A 10,852-nucleotide genomic window follows, 5' to 3' on the forward strand; every position below is an offset into this window, starting at 1 on the left:
AAATTCCAAATGAGATTCCAGCTTTTCTGATAGTGAAAAAATTCTCTATTTCCCAAGTCATTTAACATTACATTAAGGGAGAAATAAAGAAAATAGTCCTTAAAATAAGAAGACTAATGATCATAAACTTGCATGTTAATGTATAAAAGTAAAAGTGAAACGAAATACTTTAATGCCTTTTTTCTTTTCTTTTTTTCTTTTTTCTTTTCTTTTCTTCTCTTTTTTCTTCCTTCCTTCCTTTCTTTCTTTTTCTTTCTTTCTAACATTTATTCATTTTTGAGAGACAGAGCATGAGTGGGAGAGGGACAGAGAGAGAGGGAGACGCAGAATCCCAAGCAGGCTCCAGGCTCTGAGCTGTCAGCACAGAGCCTGATGCGGGGCTTAAACTCATGAGCCGAGTTGTGAGATGATGGATGACCTGAGCTGAATGAAGTTGGACGCTTAACCAACTGAGCCACCCAGGCACCCCAATGCTTTTTTTCCTAAATAAAACACACCCCATATTTTTTTGCCTCCTCTCTACTCTCAAACCCTTTTGCGTGGTTAAAGTTCTGCATTCAACAACAAAAGAAATTCTAGATTTCTTGTAATGGGGGGCTTGAACAAACTAATAAATCTTGAACTACTGGCAGACATTTTTCAATGGCAGACACAGGATGATGTTTTATTTGTTTAATAGAGAGAGAGAGAATTAGCTGTGGTTGTGCTGTCCGGACACAGTGATAGATCTAACTCCCTTATCTAAATGAGAACCATTATTTTGAATAAATTCTTCTCCTGTGTCAGAGAAAATGGAGCCCAAAGCCCAGTAATATAGACAAAGAATAGGAAGGACACGGGACTGCCCACTCCTTTTCAGGCAGAGATCTGTCACAGATGAAAGCAGGATTGATTAAAACATTCATTTTCTGACTTTCTGCCAAGTTCTATCACTTGTAGATAAGAAGAACGGCCTGAAAAGTAATACGGCCCGCAGGCATTAATCACACATCAGCGCTTCACCTTTGGTGTTTCAGAACTCCCCTTTTGCAGAAGCAACTGCTGACTGTGCAGAGCTTCATGTTATGTCTTTAAAGCAATCAAGTATCAGAAACATAAAAATTCTGCACTCATATGCACTAAGCATATAAGACATTCACAGTCCTTGAAGGAATTAAAAAATACTTTTCAGCTTTTCTGGTTGGCGATGACTCCCAAGTCACTTGAGAAAAGTGTAAGAATTTTCACAGCTTCCTTTGAAACACTTCTGTTAATAAAAATGGTCATCCCTTCCGCGCTTCCATAACAGAAAGACACAGAAGGTGGAAAGGATCATTTCTCATACAAATGAGTCAGGCCTGGGGTTGAATTCTCACACTCCTACTTCCTACCTGGGGGTGACCTGAGGCAAGATACTTAATTTCAATGAGCTTCAATTTCATCACTAAGAAAGGGAGGATAACCCCAGCCTCACAGGACTAATGTCAGATGAGCTGTGATAATGGGGAGTGTGCCTAGTGCAGTGCCAGATTAGCGGGTATGCAAAATAAGTCCATTTCATTCGTCTTCTCTGTCTCTACTGTTGTATTTATTATTATTAATTATAAACTCTCCACATGTATCTGACTCATCTCTCTAACTTTTATGTAGAAGCTCCTCAAGGGTAGAAAAATCACTTCTCCTTTTCCGTCTATACTCATGGAGGGCATTTCGTCTATACTAATGGAGTAATCAATATGATATGGCTTTTTTTCCTAATTATAAAAATAATATATGTTCATTGGGATGATTTAGAAACTACTTAAACTTACAAAGAAAAAAATTAAAATTACTCCTAATACAACACCATAGAGAGTGCCACTCATAACTCACTTTGGCATATTTCCTGCTAGTCTGTCCCCCATGTATGTTTTGAAAAATTGGGATCATGTAGTACTTAGAGATTTGTGCTTTGTTTTTTTCATTTAACTTTATACAATGAACATCTGTCCTATTAGTATCTTTCAAACACGTAAATTTAGTAGTCCATCAACTGAATGTTCATATTTTATTTTACCTTCCTCTTCAACATTTGTTTCCAAATTACCACTACGGTAAATAATAATCCATTAAACAATATCGTACATAAATTGTTGTGCAAATTTCTTATTATTTCCTTAAAAATGCCTATAATTGAGATTAAAACATCAAAGAAGGAGACTATTTTTAGTCTCTTCAATTAATATAACTTTAGGATTTCTCTTTAATTAATATAACTTTATGATTTTTATGAATTTATAAAAGATTCATTATATAAGATTCAGGTATTACAAATATCATTATTCCTTATAGAAAGCAACCACATCTGTTTTGCTTACTGCCTGTAAAGCCAGTGCCTTCCACATGTTAGTAGCTCAATATATATTCATGAAATCAAATTAGCTTGAATGACCTTAAAACCTTGGCACTACTGACATTTTGGCCTGAATAATTGTACAATGTTTAGCAGCATCCCTGTCTTCCCCAACTTGATGCCAATAGCACTTTCTCTACTGTGACAACCAAGAATGTCCCCAGTATTGACAAATGTCCCGAGGAAAAAAAAAAAACAACTACTGTCTCCTCACCACACAAATGTCATTGAGAGACATTGCCTTAAATTAAACTGCATTCAAAATCACCTACAATTCCACTACATGTTAATACATTCTGTTAACATGTGTTGTGTATCTGTTGCATATGCATTTATACATACATATTATTTTTAAATAGTCATACTACTTAGGTCCTTTTGGTAGCATGTTGATGATTTTTAATTATCTAATGTATCTTAGACCATTCCTGACAATGGGAAACATTTATATCATTATCTTTGATGGCTTCATAGAATTCCATAGTGTGAATACACCAGAATTCCTATAACTAAATCCATATGTATTATTGTTATCAATTTTTTACTATTATAACTACTATTTTAGTGAGTATACACACACACACACACACACACACACACACATACACCACATCTTTAAACAGTCATCCAGTTTTTTCCTTCAGGTAAGTCTCCAGAAATGGAAGCTATTGCCAAATTTTTCTTATTCTAATTTATATTTGCAAAATTAGAGGATATGTAAATGGTGATGCCAATTTTTATTTGCTTTATTAATTTGAGAATGTGCGCATTTCTTCATATCTTTGTCAAGTCTAATAGTATCAGTATTTTTCTTTTTTTTAGATGTTTTATGACCTTTCTGCTTTTCTTAATTATTCTCATTTATTTCTTTTCTATTTTATTGTTATTATTTTAATGATTAAAAAAATAGAATTTAGAGATTCATCACTTATATATAACAACCAGTGCTCATCCCAACAAATGTCTTCCTTAATGGCCCTCACCCATTTAGCCCATCCCCCTACCCAACACCCCCCACCCCCCCCCCCCGCAGCTACCCTCAGTTTGTTCTCTGTATTTAAGAGTCTCTTATAGTTTCTCTCTCTCTCTGTTTTTATTTAGTTTTGCTTCCCTTCCCTTATATTCATCTGTTTGTATCCACATACGAGTGAAATCATATGATATTTGCCTTTCCCTGACTGACTTATTTCATTTAGCATCATACACTCTAGTTCCATCCACATTGTTGGAAATGGCAAGATTTCATTCTTTTTCATTGCTGAGTAGTATTCCAGTGTGTGTGTGTGTGTGTGTGTGTGTGTGTGTGTGTGTATATATATATATATATATATATATATATATTACATCTTTTTTATCCATTCATCAGTCAGTAGACATTTGGGCTCTTTCCATACTTGGACTATTGCCAATAGAGCTGCTATAAACACTGGGGTATATGTGCCCATTCAAATCAGCACTACTGTATCCTTTGGATAAATATCTAGTAGTGTAATTGCTGGGTCATAGGGTAGTTCTATTTTTAATTTTTTGAGGAACCTCCATACTGTTTTCCAGAGTGGCTGCACCAGCTCACATTCCCACTAGCAGTGCAAAAGGGTTCCCCTTTCTCCGCATCCTCTCCAGCATCTGTTGTTGCCTGAGTTGTTAATTTTAGCCATTCTCACAGCTGTGAGGTGGTGTCTTATTGTGGTTTTGATTTGTATTTCCCTGATGATGAGTGATGTGGAGCATTTTTTCATGTGTCTGTTAGCCATCTGGATGTCTTCTTTGCAAAAGTGTCTATTCATGTCTTTTGCTTACTTCTTCACTGGATTATTTGTTTTGGGGTGTTGAGTTTGATAAGTTCTTTGTAGATTTTGGATACTAACACTTTATCTGATACATCATTTGCAAATATCTTCTTCCACTTTGTCAGTTGCCTTTTAGTTTGGCTAATTGTTTCCTTTGCTGTGCAGAAGCTTTTTCTCTAGGTGAGGTCTCAATAGTCCATTTCTGCTTTTGTGTCCCTTGCCTCCAGAGACATGTCAAGTAAGAGGTTACTGAGGCCAAGGTCAAAGAGGTCGTTGCCTGTTTTCTCCTCTAGGATTTTGATGGTTTCCTGTCTTACGTTCAGGTCTTTCATCCATTTTTAGTTTATTTTTGTGTATGGTGTAAGAAAGTGGTCCAGGTTCATTTTTCTGCATGTCGCTGTCGAGTTTCCCCAACCATTTGCTGAAGAGACTGTCTTTTTTCCATTGGATATTCTTTCCTGCTTTGTCAAAGATTAGTTGGCCATATGTTTGTAAGTCCATATCTGTGTTCTTTATTCCGTTACACTAATCTATGTGTCTGTTTTTGTGCCAGTACCATACTCTCTGGATGATTATAGCTTTGTAATACAGCTTGAAGTCCAGGTTGCGATACCTCCAGCTTTGTTTTCCTTTTCCAGGATTACTTTGGCTATTTGGGGGTTTTTGGTTACATACAAATTTTAGGATTGTGTGTTCTAGCTCTGTGAAGAGTGCTGGTGTTATTTTGATAGGGATTGCACTGAATATGTAGATTGGTTTGGGCAGTATCAACATTTAAACAATATTTGTTCTTCCAATCCATGAGCATGGAATGTTTTTCCACTTTTTTTGTGTCTTCTTTGATTTCTTTCATAAGCTTTCTATAGTTTTCAGTGTATAGATTTTTCACCTCTTTGATTAGCTTTATTCCTAGGTATTTTATGGTTGTTGGTACAATTGTAAATGGGATCGATTCCTTGATTTCTATTTTTGTTGCTTCATTATTGGCTTATAGAAATGCAACTGATTTCTGTACATTGATTTTATATCCTATGACTTTGCTGAGTTCACATATCAATTCTAGCTGTTTTTTGGTAGAGTATTTGGTTCTTCCACATAGAGTATCAAGTCATCTGCAAAGAGTGAAATTTTTACCTCCTCCTTGCCAATCTGGGTGCCTTTTATTTCTTTGTGTTGTCTGATTGCTGAGGCTAAGACTTCCAACATTATGTTGAATAACAATGGCGAGAGTGGACATCTTTGTTGTGTTCCTTCTTTCTGCTTTTTTAATGGGACACAGTTTTACTTGAAACAATGATGGACAAAATATGGTTATTCATATTTAGGTATTTGGCAGACATTTTACCCTTCAAAGAAAACAACTATTTGCTACCAATGATGCAATTGGAGTTTTCAAGTGAAAATTAAAATTTTGGGAAATTTGTATCCTGAACTTGACAGCATCACAATACTTATGGACTTTCTGATGAGATCTGCAGTGATATCAATAAGATTATTTGATGTTATATGATGGGAAATATCCTTTATAAGATCTTCATAACTCAGAGCACTGATATTTTCCAAATGTACACACTTACAATGTAAAAGTAAATGACTACATGAAAATGCAAGAGAGATGATGGATTTTAATGTAACAGTGTTCTTCGGAATTTTTAATAATTATTAGCAGTGTAAGGAGTTCTTGAGATCTAAAAGTTTGGGAACAACCATTTTAAAGAATACTTTTTTTAGGTAAAATGAAATATCACTTTATGTTCTTTCTATAGCTTACATATTTTCTATTAGTCTATGTTATTTCCTGGGTAGAAAGCCTGTGTTTAGGAGTGAAAATTAGGATGACTTTTCTGAAGGGAAATCTGTCAGTGTGTTTAAACATGTTAAATTCCTGCTTTGTTTAATCCAAGAATGCTTCTCCCGGAAGTTATGACAAATAAATAAAGGAGATGTGCAAAAAATTTAAAGTTTGTTCAAACACACATGCAAAATGAATACATTGCTGATAATCAGAACAAATGTAGAAATGACTTGTGTCCATCAATAAATATGTTCTTTGAGTTTTTTCTCTTGATTTCTCTTTTTTCTCCCTACACTAGCAAAACCATGTTTCAAATGATTACCAAACTGATCAATCTAGCCCAAACTCTAAGTATGCCCAAATCTGGAAAATTTTCCATATGAATGTGAAATGAATGTTGAAGAAACTACCAACATTTCAAACTCAACATCATAAAGGACAAATGCATCTGTTGAACCCTGTGAAACTGACAATACTGACAGCTTTTGCCTTATAAAAACAGGAATTTCACATGGTTCAACCTAATAAAGTGTATTATCTTCTTCCCAGAACTTCAGTCCCTGCATTTGAAATGTCTTCTTTAATTCTTTCATTTGCTGTGTATAATTAGTATAAGTCATCTAGTCCTACTGCTTCTACTTCTATAAAATCTGTTTCTATTTTATCTCAGTTCATAAAACTGACTACCCTAATTCGAGTCTTCATAACCTCTCACCTGAGTTATTGGAAAAAAATCTCCATATGGCTCACAATGACTCCTTCATTCAGCAAATTGTGTGCCTACTCTATTCTGTGCCTTGAACCTGGTCATACAAAAATAATGTGACAGGAATAAACTCCCTCGAAGGATTCACGCTCTAGTGGCCCCAGAAAAATTACAATACAATATGGTGTTAACAGCGATGATGCTAACAAAACCTTGAGAGTAACTAAAGTCAAACACAATGAAAAAAGTTCAGTATATCCTCCACATGCAAAGGGGAGTTGTGAAAATTATTATTTTCCTTTATTCTTTACAAAAAGTATTTATTCACCTTTTACTGTGAGCTAGGCATTGTAGTAGGACTACAATGGTGATACTGTGAAGAACAAAACATCCTCCTCATGGATCTTATGGAGTGGAGAAGGAAGCCATTGACAACAGCACTCCACATATACATACATAATTACAAGTAGTGGTTTAAGTGTTTTGAAGGAAAAGTGTTTCTCTGTGTATTATGGTAGGGCGTACAGGACAGAATTAATAGTGGAAGAGAGCGGAAAGCGTCCACGAGAAAGTGACGTTGAAGCCAAGATGTGAAGGATAAATAGTCACCAGGGAGAAAATACAGGTAAGGTATTCTGAGCAAAAGCAACAGCGTGAATAATCCCACCATGTGGGCAAGAAACCAACATATATACGCGGATACAAAGGGGATGGCAGTTGAGATAATATATACTAAAGCACTTTGTAGCTTTATCAACCATAAAGCAGTAAATTATGTTAATTATTCTTAGCAAAAAGTATTCACAAGGATAACAATGATAACCATGAATTTGTACAGTGTTCTATAACTTGTGATCTTATGAATATGCTACTGAACCCCCAGCATGATTCATGAAGATCTAGAATATGAATATGGTGTCCTATTATTTTTTCCTCTAAAGAGTCTACAAAAGAAAATTTCATCATCTATTATGTATGATTTCCTGCTCACACTAGAGAAACATAAGCAATATTATTGATAGCACAAAAGTAACATTCAAATATGTCTACTTGTCTCTATTTTCACCTATATTATCTAAATTCAAGCTGATAATCTCCCTCTGCCCTGGACTCCAGAAGCCCCTTCTGACACCCTTTCACACTCAGCCACCATCCACAATCTGCGTGGTCACAAAATAGCTGTGAAACAAATGGACTGTATTACTCTCCTGTTTAAAAATCTACAGATTAAAGAGCACAGCTGTGTTTGCCGATAACCTCTATACACATGGCCTCTAACCCATCATATGTTGGAGAAGCATTTCAGGTATTCATGACATAAGTCAGCAAGATAAGAAGGAAGCGGAAGCTGTAGAATCAATGTGGGTGAGGACAAGGACACATACTGCATTACCAGGAGCCTAAGTTAATTAAGTACTCGAGAGATTTGTCTTGGGATGTTGAAATCTGATCTTAATGGGTAGTTATTTTCGTAAAAATAAGCTGCATATTTATGTTCTACATTTATGTCTGTTTTAAATGGCAAAACAACATCCTCTTCAGAACATTTGCTTAATGACGTATAATCATTAATATATATGTCTTCCTTATGTTATCATCAGATTCATACATGTTGCCTTTGTTAATAAGGTACTTTTTCCTTCCCTGTGCTCATCTCAGGAACATAGAAGGTAATTCTCCAAATCCTTTCCTGGCCTTTCTTAAAACACCTTAATCCCTTTCAGGAGTCATGTGACTTAATGTAACATCTATCAGGTTTACAAAGATCTCCCAAGAATCCTAAACCACACTTCATACCAATAGGTATCTGCCTTCATGCTGAAATTGTTTCCAGAACATTACATGGATTTGGCTATGGCTGGGGTGCAGACACCTGCATAGTTCCACTTCAGTGCATTTACTTGATTTCCCAGAAAGAATCACTGGAACCAAAGGACCTAATTCCCTGTATTCGTTTCTTCTTCGTTCCTGACAACATGGACCAATATCCACTGATGCCAAACAGAAAGCAAATACTATCACCAATCTTCCTTTGAAAAGGTTTAGAAGGTAAGGATGACTAGAACAGAAAGAGTGAAAATCCTCACCAGGACTAGAGAAATTTAATTTCATCCCTACCAATGTGCATTAGGAAACCTTGCCCCTAGGGCAAGGTAAAACAGATCTGAGAGCTTTCAAAGTCATTATCACTGCATAGACCCAGAGAACATATGATGATCATAGCAGCTTTCTTAACTTAAAGTTCTGTCAAAATCCTCATTTAACTTTTACATGGATCAGGTAAATTTCCTCCATATTTTGGGCATATAATAATGCCACCAGTGGAGACAGCCATGCCATAAAACCCACACTATCTTCTTAGTAGCGTGGCCTTCAGGTAGTTATATATCTTATCAATGAACTGAAACAAAGACTGTCACTCTATCCTTTATAAGCTTTGTCATGAAATAACAGATCAAATAATGTTTTCTGAAACTCTTAGTAGCCCAAGATGGACAGTTAAAACAGTGTCTTGCTGTTATGTATTTTTTTATCAATACCTTTCCTATCATTTTATCTCTCCATACAAATCAAACTACAATTTACCATAAACTGAACTGCAACCTGGGAATCTAGCTATATTCTGTAGGCCAATATATCATCAACTATCTAGAATAACAGTGTGTCTGAACTCAGGGGGCAATTCTGTTGATATATGAGACAGAATGGAACACAGCTTATTCTTTCGCTGCTATATTGACTTTGCTGTATGACAGCAGCAAGAACACAGCATTTTTTACTTTTAATTTTCTTAAACAGCCAGGTCTTGCAAAGCATACAAAAGAGGAACAAAGTAGTGATTTTCCTTACTACATTGTCACTTAATATACTACCAGGAATCACAATTATGGAAATAGTTTTGTTGTTTAACTCTTAAAGATTATATTTTAAATAAACATTCATTCATTGCATTGTTGCCAAAAAATTTAAAGTTAGGGTTAATGATTGTAAGAAAGCAGCCACTAGATATTTAAGAAAATGAGTGTATAAAGCCTTGTAAGCACTCCAAGGTTGAGAGGCAGAAACCTGCAGTATTCACCATGGTTTAAGTGTTTACTATGTATTGCTTCATTCAATTTTCCCAGAAGCCCTATGAAATAAGGGCTCTTGCTGTCTCATCCACATTCTCTTCCCTTTACTGCTTCATTGCACACTGCCCAGCCTCCAACCTCCAGTAACTGCATTTCCTCAACCTTTACCCAAGGGCTTTCTGTGATACTAGCTTGTGTGGTAGGCTAGTAGGCTAGCAGAGAATTAACTCCCTTGGAGCAGCCTTCCTCCAGAGACTGACAAGAGCTGGCATTTCTCCTCCACTTCCCTCCATCCCCATTCCCGTGGGGTAACTGCACTGACTCCCATAGTTTCCCCGGTGGGATTCAGCTCTAAGGGTCACGTGTTAACTGCTTCCAAACACAATTTTTGCTGACTACCTTCTCCTCCCTAATGCACTTTTACTCACTCTTACTATTTTTTCTCTACATTTCAAATGCAGTATTTACACTTAAATCCCTGTCTCAAAGCTAACTTCTGTGAAAACTGAAATAAGACATCCCTCTTTTCACAGAAGGGGAAACTGAGGCCTAGAAAAGCCAAGTTACTTCCCTAAATTCACACAGCTTTTCCCAGGATGCAGGCCCAGAATTCATCTTAAAGTCCTAGCACTGAATCATTAAATACACAACTTCTGCTTGGTAAAGTAAAAGTTATCAATTTCCCCTTCAACAATGCACTCATAAGCACTCAAGCACGGGGGTGGGGGGTGCAGACAGCAAGGGAGACACAGAATCCTAAGCAGGCTCCAGGCTCTGAGCTGTCAGTACAGAGCCCTACATGGGGCTCGAACTCATGAACTGCAAGATCATGACCTGAGCCAAAGTCAGACGTGCTTAAGTGACTGAGTCACCCAGGCGCCCCCATCTCATTTCTGAATACAATTGAGAAACATCATTCAGAAAACAGAATATAGTTAAAATCATACAAGTCCAAACTGATTCAAAAGTAAATTTAAAATTTTTTTTTCAACGTTTTTACTTATTTTTGGGACAGAGAGAGACAGAGCATGAACGGGGGAGGGGCAGAGAGAGAGGGAGACACAGAATCGGAAACAGGCTCCAGGCTCTGAGCCATCAGCCCAGAGCCTGACGCGGGGC

The sequence above is a fragment of the Prionailurus bengalensis genome, chromosome B1 (genome assembly GCF_016509475.1).
Source record: "Prionailurus bengalensis isolate Pbe53 chromosome B1, Fcat_Pben_1.1_paternal_pri, whole genome shotgun sequence".
NCBI lineage: Eukaryota > Metazoa > Chordata > Mammalia > Carnivora > Felidae > Prionailurus > Prionailurus bengalensis.